This window comes from Pithys albifrons, chromosome 15, assembly GCF_047495875.1.
Source record: "Pithys albifrons albifrons isolate INPA30051 chromosome 15, PitAlb_v1, whole genome shotgun sequence".
Taxonomy (NCBI): Eukaryota; Metazoa; Chordata; class Aves; order Passeriformes; family Thamnophilidae; genus Pithys; species Pithys albifrons.
In genome coordinates, this window is record NC_092472.1 from 15,623,755 (window position 1) to 15,638,483 (window position 14,729).

General features: G+C 46.0%; 1 protein-coding gene across 3 annotated transcripts in view; it reads left to right on the plus strand.

Annotated features, from left to right (window-relative positions):
• The first annotated feature begins 5,515 nt into the window (after positions 1-5,515).
• RASGEF1C (RasGEF domain family member 1C) overlaps positions 5,516-14,729 on the plus strand; it is a 72,189-nt gene continuing 62,975 nt past the window's right edge. The window contains exon 1 of one of the 3 annotated variants that reach the window (XM_071570179.1): positions 5,516-5,743. The gene's annotated coding sequence lies outside the window, so the exon portion shown is untranslated. The remainder of the gene's footprint in view (positions 5,744-14,729) is intronic. The other 2 variants (XM_071570178.1, XM_071570177.1) reach the window with 2 other exon arrangements.

A 14,729-nucleotide genomic window follows, 5' to 3' on the forward strand; every position in this document is an offset into this window, starting at 1 on the left:
CAGTCAGTGACTGCAGGCTATGGCATCTGGGCAGGGCAGCACTAACCAGAGGTGCACATCTGCTCTGAGCACTCAGCCACAGCATCCACAGCTGCTTTCAGCCTGCTACTGAAACTTGTGGATCTTCCCATAGCCCTGACCACTCTGCCTCATTAAGAAGTCAGAGCTAAAGGCAGGGAATGGCAGGTAAAATGTGGGGCAAGGATGGGGCTTAGCCACACCACAGAGTGCTCCAGACATTGGCCCTGGGGACGCTGCTCCAGGGGTGGTGACTCTGTGGTGGCTGTGGACCAGCCACACCCACCCTGTGACTGCTGGCAGGCCTCACCTGGTAAAAATTATCACAACCCCAAGGAAAGAGCACAGCTATTTACCAAAGCTGAGAGGGCAGTATCTTAGTGAAGCCACATGGCTTACTGGGTGTGCCTTTCAATTTTTGATAAATCCCTCAGGGAAAACACAGCCAATCTGTCACCACAGGTACCTCTCTAATTAAAGTCAGAGCATACCACATACATTTCTCAGTGTCCAGGGCTCCCCCAGGTGCAATTCACAGGGCTGGGTTTGATCTATGAGCTCCTTGTGTGGCTTGGTTGAGGGCCACCTTGGAGTGTGCTCCTCTGTCCTCCAGCCACCACAGCAGCAGAGACCAACAGGATGCTGTGCCAATGACCTCCCCAAGCCAGAATGCTGATGGAGACTTGGGCAGTTCTGTCTCACTGAAAGTAATTCCCCCATTTAGTCAATAAAATCTGGATGTTGAAGTTAGCACAGAGTGTAACACTAAGCCATGTGAGTGAGAACCAAGAGGGAGTGTGTCTTTCTTAACTAAGGAAACCAAGCTGGAGACCATCAGAGGACACCCTTCCTTTCACAAAACAGTATGGAACGAGTCAGCTGCTGATGAAGGAAATACACCCCTTTGCCACTTTTCTTTCTATCTGAGAATCACATCTACATGTCAAATGATGATGAGAGACAACCCTTCCTTCTACAGCCTGCTGGCAACTATGGATATGTGGACAGGTTGTCTAGAGAGACAGAAGTGATGAAGATGTGGAATGCCTAAGGACCAGAGGCTTCTTTTTTCTGGATTCCTTCCATGGTGTTTCTTAGATTCTGCCATCATCCTCCCTTGCCTGTGGGAGAAGGTTAAGACATGGCAATGAATGATGCTGTTAACCAGTTAGGTTAATCAAAGGGGCTTCACCTTTGTGTACTAGGACCAAAAAGTCCTTTTACAGGAAGACAGAAATAAGGAGAGATTGGGAGACTAACTCAAAAATACTCTGGGATTTTGGCACTTTTGTGATGTTTCCTCATTCTCCCAGGTGTCTCATTAAAAATGAATTAAAATGAGACAATTAGCTGCTACTGAGAATTTACAATGCTGCTTCATCAAAGTACTCTGGAGTACTCACTAAATAACAGCCACGTAATTGGTACCTATCTCTACTGTCTGTCACAAAGACAATGGACATGGTGAGGGTCCTGGAGAGATGTGGTCTTTATTGAAGAAAGAAAATGAATGTTTGAACAGGTTAATTATAAACAGCATATATAAATTAATGTGATTAGCAGTAGCTTGACTGGCCTTTTCTGTCTTTCCTCTTTTTTCCCCCCTGCTTCTTTCCATACAGTTTTCTTCTGGTTGGCTGTAGAAAGGGTTCCCTGATGAACAAATTAGAAAAGGCAGAAATATTTATTTCATAAAACTACAGTCAAAATGCCCTTATGCTTCTTAAAAATGGAAAATGTGGGTTCAGGTCAAGTGGAAACCACTGTCTGACAGAGACTGCAGGACAGTTGCAGCTTCTTCTGTATGTCCCCTCTAACCTTGCTGCTTCTCCTGTTAGCTCGAGCAGAATTCAGGTCTTCAGCAGTGTCAGGATCAAAAGTAAAGGTGCACATTTCTCATGTCAAACCTACTGTGTGTGCACCACCAGCCCTTATGTGTGTGTCTCACACCCAGCCTGGACAGGGCCCCCTCTGGCACAGGCATGTTTGCTCCCCAGCCTGGACTGCAGGATGGGCCAGCCCCCCACTTCAAGCTGAGTTACTGCTTTTCCACTTTGCAGCAAGGCATGGCTGCATCAGCCACCCCAGCACTCTGCTCCTGGGGGGCAGGATTTCACCTCAGAAAAAGGAGGAAAGAACCAGGAAAAGCAGTAGGAGAGAATTTCTAATTAACTCTTTCTCACAGGTTACATTTTTATGAGACTATACCAATCTTGGTTTTCATAACAGTGCATTTTCCCTTTGACAAGCACTTATTTAATTTCATATATTTGTCTAAATAGTTATCACACTGCTAATGTTTCCAGCCAGAAATTACTCCCCAATGTGCCAGATCTAGACCTTCCAGTTATTTGTGTATGTAAATTTAGATTATTATTACATTAACATGTCATACTACAGGTAACAAACTGAAAGAGCAGGTACAAATTATCTGCTTTAAAATCTGCATAAAATATTCACATATGGAAACCTAATTTTTCTTGTTTGTAGAAATGTCTGAACATGCAAGATCTATTAATCAATCTCACTTGGACCCATATAGCTCATATTTATCATGTGAGTTCTAACATCATCTTCCACTAGTACATGAAATATGATCACTGCTCAGACCTGATCAGAATTCAGTTGGTTACTACTGTGGGGCCAAAATGTCTCTTTTTTTTTCCCCTGCTATGAATTTTTCTCATTTAACAGTCAACTCAACTATAGTGATCTGGGAATTAGTAGCTGATGACTGTTCAGCACTGCAAGATGCTTAATGCAATTAGCAAAGTTAATAAAACGTTGGACAGGTATGTTATCCCAGGGGTGTGGAGGGAAAGGCATTGCTCTTATTTGCTCAGGATCAAACAGTTGGGTTACCTTGTTTCTTTTAATAAATCATTTATTCTTTAAAAGGGATGAACTAAAGAAGAGAATTAATGGTTGACCTGTTAGTGCTTGAATTTTACAGTAAGTTTTCCTGTTTTCTGCTTCTAGGAGAAGAACTTCAGGAAACAACAAGCACCTACTTGCAGAGGGGCACAGAAACAAAAGGTACACTGAGAAGGGCAAAGCCAGAGGAATATTACCCAGGAATATCTAAGGAACAAGTTGAAGCCAGCTCTGAACCAACTACCTTTAATAATGGGTGGAGGATGGGAAATGCAACAGAGGTCACAGAGGAGTAAGTACACTGTTTCATCCCTCTGACAAAGCTGATCCTTGGAAATCACACACTTATCAGATTAACACTTGGAAAGATGGTAGAAAAACTGAGTCAGTGAGAGACAGCTGAAAAGTACTGATCTGTAGACCTTGGAAAGGGGAGGAGGAGGAGAAGGAGAATTCTGCTGAAAGGACCCTGAAGCATAAGAAAAACAAGGATGCTGCCAATAAGTGTGCAAGTCTACTTGTATCTTCACTGAACAGTTTATAAGCTGGAGGACTCCCCCATTTAGGGTGAATGTTCTCCTGCATCTGCCCTTGTGGGAAAACTCAACTAGGTAGTTCTGGAGTTATTTCTATGTTGGTTTTAGAGGAATATTGGGGAGTCTCAAGTGAGAGCCTGTAATGATGATGGGCTGGTTTTTTTAAAAGAAAAAATTAACATTTCCAGAAAAGACCTTAAGAAAGAAATTGCAGTGAGCCTGTCAGGCTGCTTGTCCTCTGGTTTGAGTCACATTGTTCCAGATTGTATTGATTTTGTGCTTCCCTCACCTTTTCTATATTTATATCCTTCTAAGAAAAGATTCTACTATGGCTGAAGTTGAACTGGAGGTAAGGATAGTCTTATTTCTTCATCTCCATCCTGCCTCCTTAGCCATCCACTGCTGAGGCATCTGTGCTTGGGGAATACACACAACTGCCTCTGAAGTTACACCTTCCCCATGCCTTTGCTCTCTGGGGATCACAACAGAATCAAGAATAATATGAAAAATAGTGCCTGGAAAATGTAGCATCACTTATATCTCTGCGTCTTCTGAGCAGCCATGGGGGTATTGGAGGGTGAGCAAAACCCCAAAGGGGCCCAGTCAAAGGCATCCCAAGGAAACTCCCTGCCATGTACAGCTTGTGAAACCCCTGTCCCCTTGGGCTCCTCAGAAATCTGCAGAGCACAGTTGTAAAAACTAGGAGCGTTTTACTGTTCCTGTGAGGCAAAGGCAGAGCTCCTCATGCTGAGGTCAGGATTAATGCTGATGGAGCTCCAGGCTGTGGGTAAATCCACTCCTTTGCCCTTCACATGGGTACAAAATGATTCTCACTCCACAGGTGTCACCTGTGGTAAATATAAAATGGGAGTGTGACTATCCTTGTGGGCTTGGGCTGAGAAGTTGATAATTGCCTGAAAGGACTGTAACTGTTTGCCTTCAATTAAAATAACAACAACAAGTTGATAAATCTGGTGGTTAAAACCTGAACTGTGCAAGAGGAGTGGGCAGGACATGCTCTTTTTTGAGGATTGGAGAGCTGACTTCCAACCTGCATTTTTTGTTAACACGCAGAAATGCCCAACCCCTTAGACACTGCCTGAGCTGACACATGAGAGAGGTACAGATGTGCAGCCCTGGGCTAGGAGAACTCCCTAATCCTGCTTATCTGAAGTATTTACACTCCTCAGTGTCCAAGTGTCAGCAGGAATGGCATGGCTGGGTTTCGGCTTTGAGTCATCAGGTGAAAGCAGTGTGGTCTGGGGCCTGCAGTGACTAGAAATCATTACCTTGTGTTGGCTCCTTGTCCCCTGCAACGTGAATTTGTGGGCTTGATCCATTTCCCCCACATCATGCAGAAAACGCCCACACATCTGGCTTGTATTAGCGTGTCCTCATTGGCAATTTCCCTAAAGACAAGTCAAGCTGGAGTGTTTTAAGCAGCTGCAGCTCACCTGGCTGAGAGCACAGGTATAGTGAGGGAGCTGCACAGGGCACAGCCAGCCAGGACACCCTAAAGCAGTGCCGCTCTCCTGTTCGATAACGTGGCCCTTTCCCAATGCCTGTGATAAACTTTCATTTACATAACCAGCGTGTTTTGTCCTCTTTGCCTACGAGCCGCCCAGTTAGAAAGCGAGCCCGTGCTTTCTAAGGACACGTACTTAGAGAAATAAGCAAATAAATGCTGCCCGTCATTTTCACCTGCTGTGAGCCAAAAGCTTCCTTTGCAATTGCAGGTCCCAAACGGGGAGTTCTCGGGACAAGTGGGGTCCCCAGGGCAGTGCCTGGCCGCGGTGTCGGGGGAGATGCCGGCGGGGGTGCGGGCACAGCACCTGCACACGGGGGATTCGATCAGCGCGGCTGCCAAAGCCAATTTTCAGGGCGAGGACAACATAATTATATTAGGGAACATCTGTACTTCATTAAAAGCCCTCGCGGGGCGGATTCGCGCCGGGCCACGTTACGCACAGGCGCTTCCAGCCACTCCCCGCCTTCTCCGCGCCCCGGCAGCTGCGCCTCCCCGGGGCCACCCCCGCCGCATCCCGCACCTGCCTCCGGCCTGGCCCCCCCGGCCGCCGCGGTGCCCTCCCAGTGCGGCGGGCAGGCGGCGCTCTGCGGCCGGGCTGCGCGGGGGCCGGGGCGGCGCGGGCTGCCCTTCCTCCTCCTCCTCCTCCTTCTCCTCCTCGTTCTCCTCCTCCTCCTGCGCGGCGGCGGGCAGATGCGGCGGATCGCGGGGCGGCTCTGGCCCGCAGCGGGCTCCCGTCCCCCCGCCGCCCCCATGGACGGCAGCGGGGGCAGCAGCCGCGCGTAGCTCGGTGAGTCCCGTCCCCATCCCCATCCCCGTCCCCTCCGCCGCGCCCTGCCCGCACCGCGCTGCCGCAGCCGCGGGTGCTGCCGCCTCTCCCGCGCTCCTCCGCGTCCCTCTCTCCGCGTAAAAAGATCACCCCACCCCGCACCGTGCTGGCGCCGGGGCTGCGCTGCGGGGACCGGCTCTGCCACCTGCTCCCTGCGGCGCTGCGGGAGTGTCGCCGCTGCCGCCCGGTCCCTCCTGCCGGGACGGGGTTTTGGGGAGCGCTGCCTGCTTGTGCTGCCGCCGGCGTCTTCCCTTCCTCTCCACCCGGACTCCCGGGAGCCCAAACATTTGTTTCAGGGTAGGACTCTAGCGGTATCAATCTTGGAGTTATTTTGTTTCAGCTAAATTTAATTTAAACTGACTCAGCGGTCGTGGGAAGCTCCGGGGGAAAATGTCAGTTTGAGGGTTGTTTTTTTTGCCTTGAATTTAAAGACCTCTCTATCTGTATATTCGGTAATGATTTCTTGTTGTAAAATAATTTTGCTGTGCTTTATTTACTCCTGGAATTTAACAGTCCTCCAAGAGAGGCTTGTTAAAGGCTGAAATAATCAGCTCCAAGGCACAGACAGTGCTCTTGGTCGTAACAGGTGCAACGTGCATATTCTTATGAACAATGAAGTGGTTTCAGCATTCAGGTTTATTTGTATGCTCTGCATTTCTGTGACTCTGAAGAAATTGTCATGCTGTGTTATGTCAAAGATGTGCTTACGGCGTGAGCGTGTCCACTGTACCCAATTAACAGGACGGGGGAGCAGCTGCACAGACCTCGTCCCTCAGTGGTGGCTTTAATACCCACGGTATTCCTGGGTGACATCGTATAGCCTGGGGTGTTTTGGTGGCTTTTGTGAGGATCCACACTGGGCACCGATCCCTCTGGCACAGGATGAAACACTGGGAAATGAGGGCAAAAAGAGAAGTGCACAGGAGGGGGCATTTGTGCTTGGATTGTATTCTCTAGACTTGATGGTCCCTCCCCGTGTTGAGTAGGGTGGTGACGGCACATCTTATGATGTTAGTGAAACCTAAAATACTGGCACTTATATTCCATGGGAGAAATTTCCTGGGCAAGTATTTCCCAGATAAAAAGATTGTCATTGTTTTAGCAGCTTCACGGGCTCCTTATTTAAAGGCACTGGGAATTGACTTAATGGGAGTCACTCAGGAGTTAGGGTAGTCAATCAGAAAGAAATTAGACTGGAATTTAATTATTATTCTCAAGCCAGTGGAGTGTAAAAGGTGTGTTCCAGCAGTCCTGGATATGAGATACCTGTGCTCTGTGGTGCAGTCAGCAGCACCTTGTGCCTGAAGGTGTGTCTGCCCTCTTTAGCACTGAAAGATGCACCTTGCTAGTGCTCTGCTTTCCAGGACTCTTAATCTCATCTGTTTTGTTAGGGGTGGAAGAAGGAGTGGACTGCCTGTGTGGAATGGGGAAGGATCACCAAGTAAAGGGGCGAGGATGAGCAGTGCATTCCTTTGTTACCTTTTGGCACTTCATATATTCCAACAAAGAACACGTAGAGCAAAAGAAAAGTCAAGGGTCTAGCCAGAGAAAAGTGTCTGGTAATGAAATCTGACCTCCTGAGTGATATTAATAGAGGCACCAAAAAACAGAAAGGCATCAGAGATGTCTAAGAGGTCTTATTGTGAGAGATTCTCTAGAAGTTATGCCTTGTACCTTACCCCATCCTAAGAGACTGCCTCTTTCTCCAGGAAGCTGGTGATAAAGAAAGTCACGGAGATGTCTTCTGGGGCTTTCAGTCCTCTCTAGAGGGTTTCCCCAGTGGTGGGATGTGCCAGATCATGCTGATGAGTTGTAACATCAGTGAACTTCGTGTTGTTCTGTAGTATCTACAAACCTTGGAACAGCAAAGTGTCTTGCAGAGGAGGTGGAGAAACATAACCGGCATTTCTAGTGCTGAGTTAACTTCCCTTGAGCTTCTTACAGCCTCACCCAGCAACGTGATTCCATCCCTCCTGGTTCTAAGTTTAGGGCAGGTGAAAGTGGGAATAGTTGGCATTTTGTATAGTGCTAATTGAGCCAAATAAGGAGGATAAATGCCTTGTTAACCCTTTGCAAGTTGTGACTGAAACAGCTCCCTCTGGTTTAGTGCTCTGTACTGTCAAAATACAGCACACTTCTCAAAAAGCCATTGCTCGAGGACAAAATGTTTCTTTTCTACCATCAACTTCATCTAATGATGTTCAGTTGAAAGGATTTATAGCGTTATTTAATCAAATTTGAGGACAATAATCTTAAAGGATTCTTGAAAAATCCTCAGAAATAATTAGCAGCCTTGTTTAGCATCTTGGGCAATTTATGCTGGTGAGAGAGTGATTTGTCCTTTTCACATTGCTGGCAATACGTGATGTTGCTGTGAGTAAGCTGGATAATGTTTACGGATCTGCTACAGCAGTGAAGCTCTGGATAGTGGTCCTTTGGTTGCCTGAGGCTTTCCTTGTTTAACAGGCTTTCGAAAATCATCTCTGGAAGCCAGTTTTATGTTTATGCTGCAGATGTTCATCTGGTCAGGGCTGTGTCCACCCTGCAGCCCTGGATGTAGCTGGGAGTGCTTTGCTCTGCAGGAGCACATCTGTGACCACGTGGAGCTCAGAGCATCCTAATGCTGCAGGTACCTGCTCTTGTTCTGCTGAGCTCACCCGTGAAAAGGGAGTTGTGCCCTCACTCCACTGACTTGATCCATCTGTAGGAAAGGATTTAGAATGACCTGGGTCGAGGTGGCCTTTATGACAGAGCAGAGACTTGTGGACACTGACCAGCTATCTAAGGAGGCTGGTAGCCCCAAGCCATTAGCTAGGCCAGGAGTTTAGGAGGATGTAAATCGAGTTAGATATTTCAGATAGTGAAGATGAGAGAGAGAGAGCAGCCTGTGCCAAAAATAAACAAGGCTTTAAGGGATATCCAATGCCTTCTGTTTAGTATTGTTCCTCTCTGAGTTAGGAGAAGATGCTGTCCAGGTGCTGCCAATGCCACATGGAGTTTGTGAGGACAGGGTGGCAGTGCCTGTACTCAGAGGAAGGCCTCTTCTCTCACAATAGACAATTAATAAATGAAGGAATTAATAGTTGCAAATGAATCCACAATAATAAGTTCAAGTCTGTGTGGTGAGTGTCTTAGTAAACTTCTTTTATTCTGGTTCCTGGTTTCCTTGTTCAAGGACTGCTCTGCCTGTGGAATTGTAGCTCACGTGCTCTGGGGAGCTTCTATCAAATAGCACCACGTTGGTTGTGTTTGAGAGATTTTGTCTCTGCAAACTCACTCTGGAGCCTTTTCCCACCTGCACGTTTCCTCAGGGATGCAGAAGCTTAGCAGGTGTATAGTGAAGGCCTTTCCTTTGCTGGTCAAATGTTTGCTCATGTCCTTAATATAACTTCTGGAAATGTATGTTTGTTTTGGAACTGGGGAACACTTTTCTCCTTTACCCTCTTTATAGATGCAGAGGATTTAAGCATATGATTAACATTAAACATGTGAATATTCTCCACGGACTCATTTTTTGGATCAAAGGCAGTGCTCAGTCTGTTGAGAGGATGGAGCCCACAACCACTAAATGCAGGAAGCTGATCTGCTGCTATGCTTGTCTAAAAAGAGTGTATGATATGAGTGCTTTGGATTTATGTCTGTCTGTGTCCCAAATCCCTCTGCTAACTGCTGTCTTGATGTTCCTTATCTACAAAGTGCTTACAAGCATTAACAAACGTTTGTGATGCTGCTGAGACATGTCCTTATCCCCGTTTTCCAGAAGGGGATGCTGAGAGAGTGTGGTGTTCTTTGGTGATACCACTGTGTGTTATGGACAAAGCTGGGCACTGAACATGGGCCTTTGAATTCCCAGCCTAGTAAGGCAGCAGGAAGGGGCAGCAGCACAGCTCTCTGGCAGTACTGGGTTCAACACTGCCATCACAGTCAGAATGCTCCCAGAATTTCTGTCCTGACGCAGAGGCTTCTCATATCATCTGCTGGATCAGACTCCAATGCAAAATACTCTGTCTACAGGAGTGAGCAGTGGCCTGTTAAGGGAAGGAATCTCAGAGAAAATTGAGTGTCCATGCTGGCTCTCAGCCTTGCTGGATGTTGCAGGCAGAGCTGCTGCATCAAGATTCCTCTAATCTAAGCTTAGAGAAAGGGGAAATTTTCCATCTTCTCTCCTCGAAGTGCAGTGAGTTTTGATTTCTTGCTAATTTAAAAATGCTCAATGCCTCTACAGAGCAGGGAGCCCAAGTCCATGCATATAAATATAGACACATTAGGTGTGTGTGCCTATGAGCTGGCAAATGAATCACTTTCCAAATCTGAAGTTGGCATCATGTCATTTTTGGCTCCGAGGTTTGTTTTTTTGTTTCTTTTCTTTCTTCATCCTGGTTTTATTATTCTTCACTTGCTTAAATTGGAAGGATTTATCAAAAGAGAATGAGCAAACTTCAAACCTGGAGGGACGTTCTTTGCACTGATCCTGCAGAGCTGTGTTGGTGCAGGACAGTGCAGAGCTGAGAGACCAGTGCCTGCCTCCCTCCCTTGCTGCTCTGCCCCTGGTGGATAAGACCCTCCCAGACCACTGTGGGATGCCAGGGCGTTGGGAAGCCAGACAGGCTGGTGCTGGGGCCAATAAACTGTGACAAAGGCAAGTTTTGGTGCAACTCTGGAGCTTCCCCCAGGACAGCTGTACCTGCCCATACAAACATGTGTGAGGGACAGACAAGCCCTAATTGGGAATTTAGTGCCTTTATGTGCTTTGTGGATGAACCACAACCATCCTGAGCTTGTGCATAATGGCATCTCTCTCTCTTTCCTTTTATCCTCTTTAGGGAACTTGTGTTCTTTTGAACTCGTGTTCCCTTCCATAAATGACCCAATCAGCCTTCATCACTGCTCCTTAGATCAGAAACTTATTAGTTAATGGCAGTACTCTTCTTCCTTTTAGTCCCCACTACAGCTAAGCTTGTGGCATTTTCAGACAGACTCGTTAGTCATTAATATTCTTTGTATTCTTCATCTTTGGCTTCAGAAGAGAAGGCCTTTCATCTTTTGCCTTGCTTTGTTTTTTAGAAGAAACCAAGTTTGACTGGAGGAAAAAAGAAACCAAAAAAACATTTCTCTCCTGTTTTCTTATAAGCTTCCAAGCAGTCTCCCCTGCTGACTTTGTACTTTCACAGTAGACAAACATTGACTTTGTTTTTATAGAATATAGCTGATTTTTTTCCCCCTTGGTTTACCTTTTCGGTTATTCCTCAACAGCTTGACAGGACAGGATTAATTAGCAGCAACTGCTTCTCTTGCTGAAATTCTTATTTTTTACTTCATTTTTCCGTCAGGTTTATTGTACCTAAAGTCAAGTTGTTGTAAAGAGAACATAAGCATGTGTCTAAACTTAGAAAAATTGTGAAGGATTTCCCTGGTTTGGAGACTACAAGATTACTGTGACCGAGATCTCAATTTTTGTTCTTTAAAAGAAATCAAAATGCTGATGCCCAGGAATATGTTTTAACTCTGTGTGCATGGGCAAGTACAATAACAAACCATGTTCCTCAGCTGGGGAAGGCTTTGTTTCCATCATTAAATTCTCACTGGTGGTAAGTGGTCGAATCCTTTACTAATCTGCAGTGGTAACTAAAAGAAAATACAGAGGTACAGCATTTGTTGTGTGTGATCATATGAAATCTCAGACCTCATTTCTGAAGAACAGGACCAAAGGATAAAAAACTTCTGGCCTGGGTTATCTGTTTTGTTCTTGAGGTTCATCAAATGCTTTTTTGAGTGTGCCAGTGGTTCATCTCCATTCTGCTCAGGTTCCCTCATTCCCAGCTCTGATGCGGTGCACATCACAGTGTGATCATTAAGTGTGATTACCACATTTTTGACCTATTTAAAAGTGTCTGGCTGTGAAATTCCAAAGATTCTAATTTAAGCTATAAACCAGATTATTAATGTGCAGCCGCTTACACATTTCATGGCTCATTTCCTGATTACAGCAATTTTGAACGTGTACGTGTTGGCTGTTCCAATGCGTGTGTATAAACAGCCTCTACCTGGTCACCTTGCTTGGGGCTCACGTTCCACATACTTCCCACAACTTCAAACAAGTAGAAGAGAAAGCCACAAGTGCAGGAAGTTGTGACAAACCACTGGTGCTGGCAAAAGGCCTGATGCTTTCTGCAGGGCTGGAACCCAGGATAGGGTATGGAAGTGAGCACCGTGCAGGGGTATGGGAGTCAGGCAAGAGAAAAGACTTCAGGAACATCTTGAGACAGTCCCTTGTGCTGCCCTGGGGACTGGAGGTGCCCTCTCAAAGCATCAGAGCTTGATGTCTGTCCCTGTGTTGCTGCCAGTGGACTTTAGCTGTACTGAAACTTGAACTCAGGCAAGATGCTACGTGTAGTCAAGATCTGCAGAGAGCAAAAATGACTGCTGAGGTCTTCAATTTTTTCCATCACTTCATTCAAATCTTTCATGTTCTTGGAACTGACACTCTGCAGAGTCTTGTTATCCACATGCACAGAAAGGAGTTTGGGGTTATGGTTACATGTGTCACTTACGACTCAGCCTTTAGGATGACCCAGCATGAAATAATTCACCAGGGTTACAGGTGCAACCTCAAACAGTGGGTCCAGTAGAGAAATTCAGGTTGAAAGATCAAGGGCAGGTGAAAGTGGTGTAGAAATTATCCTGTGATGCAGTGAGGCACTTCTGTGCACTTACATTGGCGTTTCATAGTTTTAGCTGAGTGCTGAAAATTGCATCTGGAGACTTCCCTGAGCTGGGAGCACATGAAAAGCTGAGTTTGTGGCTGGCTGAGTTTGGTGCCTTGTTCCAGAGGGGCTGATCCTGGTCCTGCATGAGCTGCCAGATATGGATATCTGCCTCTGTATGAGATTAGCAGTGATTTTGTACAGGTTTGGGATGCTGGATGAAAGCAAGGTTTGAAGCAGGTGAGATGGGACCTTTCAGGACCTGGGGGAGAACTCTGGCACAGCTGAACCACTTGTGCCTCGTGCACACAAAATGAGAGAGGTGAGAACCAGGCAATAGGCCATGGAATTTGTCCCTGCTGAGGAGCAGTGTCCCCTGGCACTTTCTGCCCTGCTCCAAGGAGAGAGAATGGAGGGAGAGGTGCAATTAGTGCTCACCATCTCCAAGCACTGCTGAAGGACAAGATGAGCAGTGTCTCTCGTAGCTGCTGCTGTGCCAAGACCGGGAGAAAAGATTCCAGTTCCTCTCAGCCTCTGTGGAGACTGCCAGTGTTGTGTGCTCTTCTGTGCATCAGGGATGGGATTTGTCCCTCTGTTCTTGGCATGTGCATGTGCTAAACAGCATTTCAGATGCTCAGTGGGTATTGCTTTAGACCTTTATAAAGGCAGAGTTGCTGGAACTGATTTGGATCGGTCTGTCTGTCTCCCAGCTGAGGGGCTGGGAGTGAGGCTGGCTGAGCCCTGGTGGAAGGTATCATTACACAGTGTACACAGCTGGGAGAGCAGCAGCTTGTCGTTTGCAGTTGTCTTATTTCTTAATGTGGTGTAGTAAATTATAAATGTACACAAACACCTACGGAGTGTTTCATTCATGAGCTGCCAGACTGCAGTGTGCTTTGTGAAATTGTTGGTTTGGGGGTTGGTTTTGTTTTGTGGGACAATTTCATTATCTAATACCAGGCATTTCCTAAAAGTAAATTCATCACATAAGAACCATTTATCTATTAGTGATTACACTAATAAAAATTTGGATTTTTTCTTTATTCTGTAGAAGACTTTCTGTGCAACAGCCTTTTTATTCTTTGTGGCAGTTATTAGCTGTTATTAGGTCATTTCAGGAAGGTCATTATTTGCTAATGGGTGTGTTGTGGGGCTTGGAAGCGTGTGCCACAGCACCCGTATTTGATGGTATAGATTGTTAGGAAAATGTGCAAGGGACTGGTATAAAAAGGGAAGGTTACAAGGAGTCCCTCTCGTGGCATTACTCACGTGCCTCTTCTGGGCTGTAGCAGTGCTGAGAGTGATCCCATTTGTGTATTAAAGCAAGGATCTTCTGAAGTGGAACCACAAATGACAGCAGAATTATGATAAAAGGGCGGTCAGTACCGATGGCAAGCCCAACATAACATGCAAGTCTGGCTGCGGTCAGGAGAATGTGCCCGTCTAATAAGCAGCTTAACTTGGTGTATTACTGCGAACTAGAAAGAACCATGGAATATGTGATGTGAATGGAAGTCTGGATTTCCCTGTCACTTTGCATTTGTGTCCCTGAAGCTGCCCTGGTTTCACCAGGGTTCCTTCTGAGTTACACCCAAGTGAATGAGAGGTCTCAACACCTTTCTTTTTAATCTAGAAACAGCACTATAATTTCTTTGGTTTAGCCCTAGGTTTGAAGTTTTCATATCAGTCAAAATGTAGCCAGTCAGACTAATTGGTTCAAATGTTTTATTTTCCCGATCAGCTGCTAACTGATACAACTTCATTCAACTCCATTAAAGAAAATGGGTGTTGTTCCTTTCTTGCTAATGGGAGTTGAATTGGGCCATTAAAGGCCATTTTCAGGCGAGGTATTAGCAAATACTAGGGCTTTATCCACAGCATTCTGCAGTCAATAAATCAGCAATTGCTGTCTACACAATAGCGGGTCTAGGAGGGGTTTGAGTGTCTTTGAGATTGAGAGCCCTCATCTTGAGTATCACTTCTTTAAGTTTTCTGAAATCAGTTAAATTGAGATAAAGCCAGTGACTTGTTCATGTCTATTGGAGTTGCTCAAAATTTATGCTCCTCACTGTGCTCTGCTGTGCTTGGGTGGGGGAAGCGGAAGCTTTTCCCCTTGGACTATAAATAGCCTGCTGAATGTTTGTATTCTAAAGGAGGTGTTCAACCAGCCACTGACATGGTATTTCCAAATCGTCTTAAATCACTTCCTGATCGTTTTTGCTACAGACACCCAGGTTTTACTT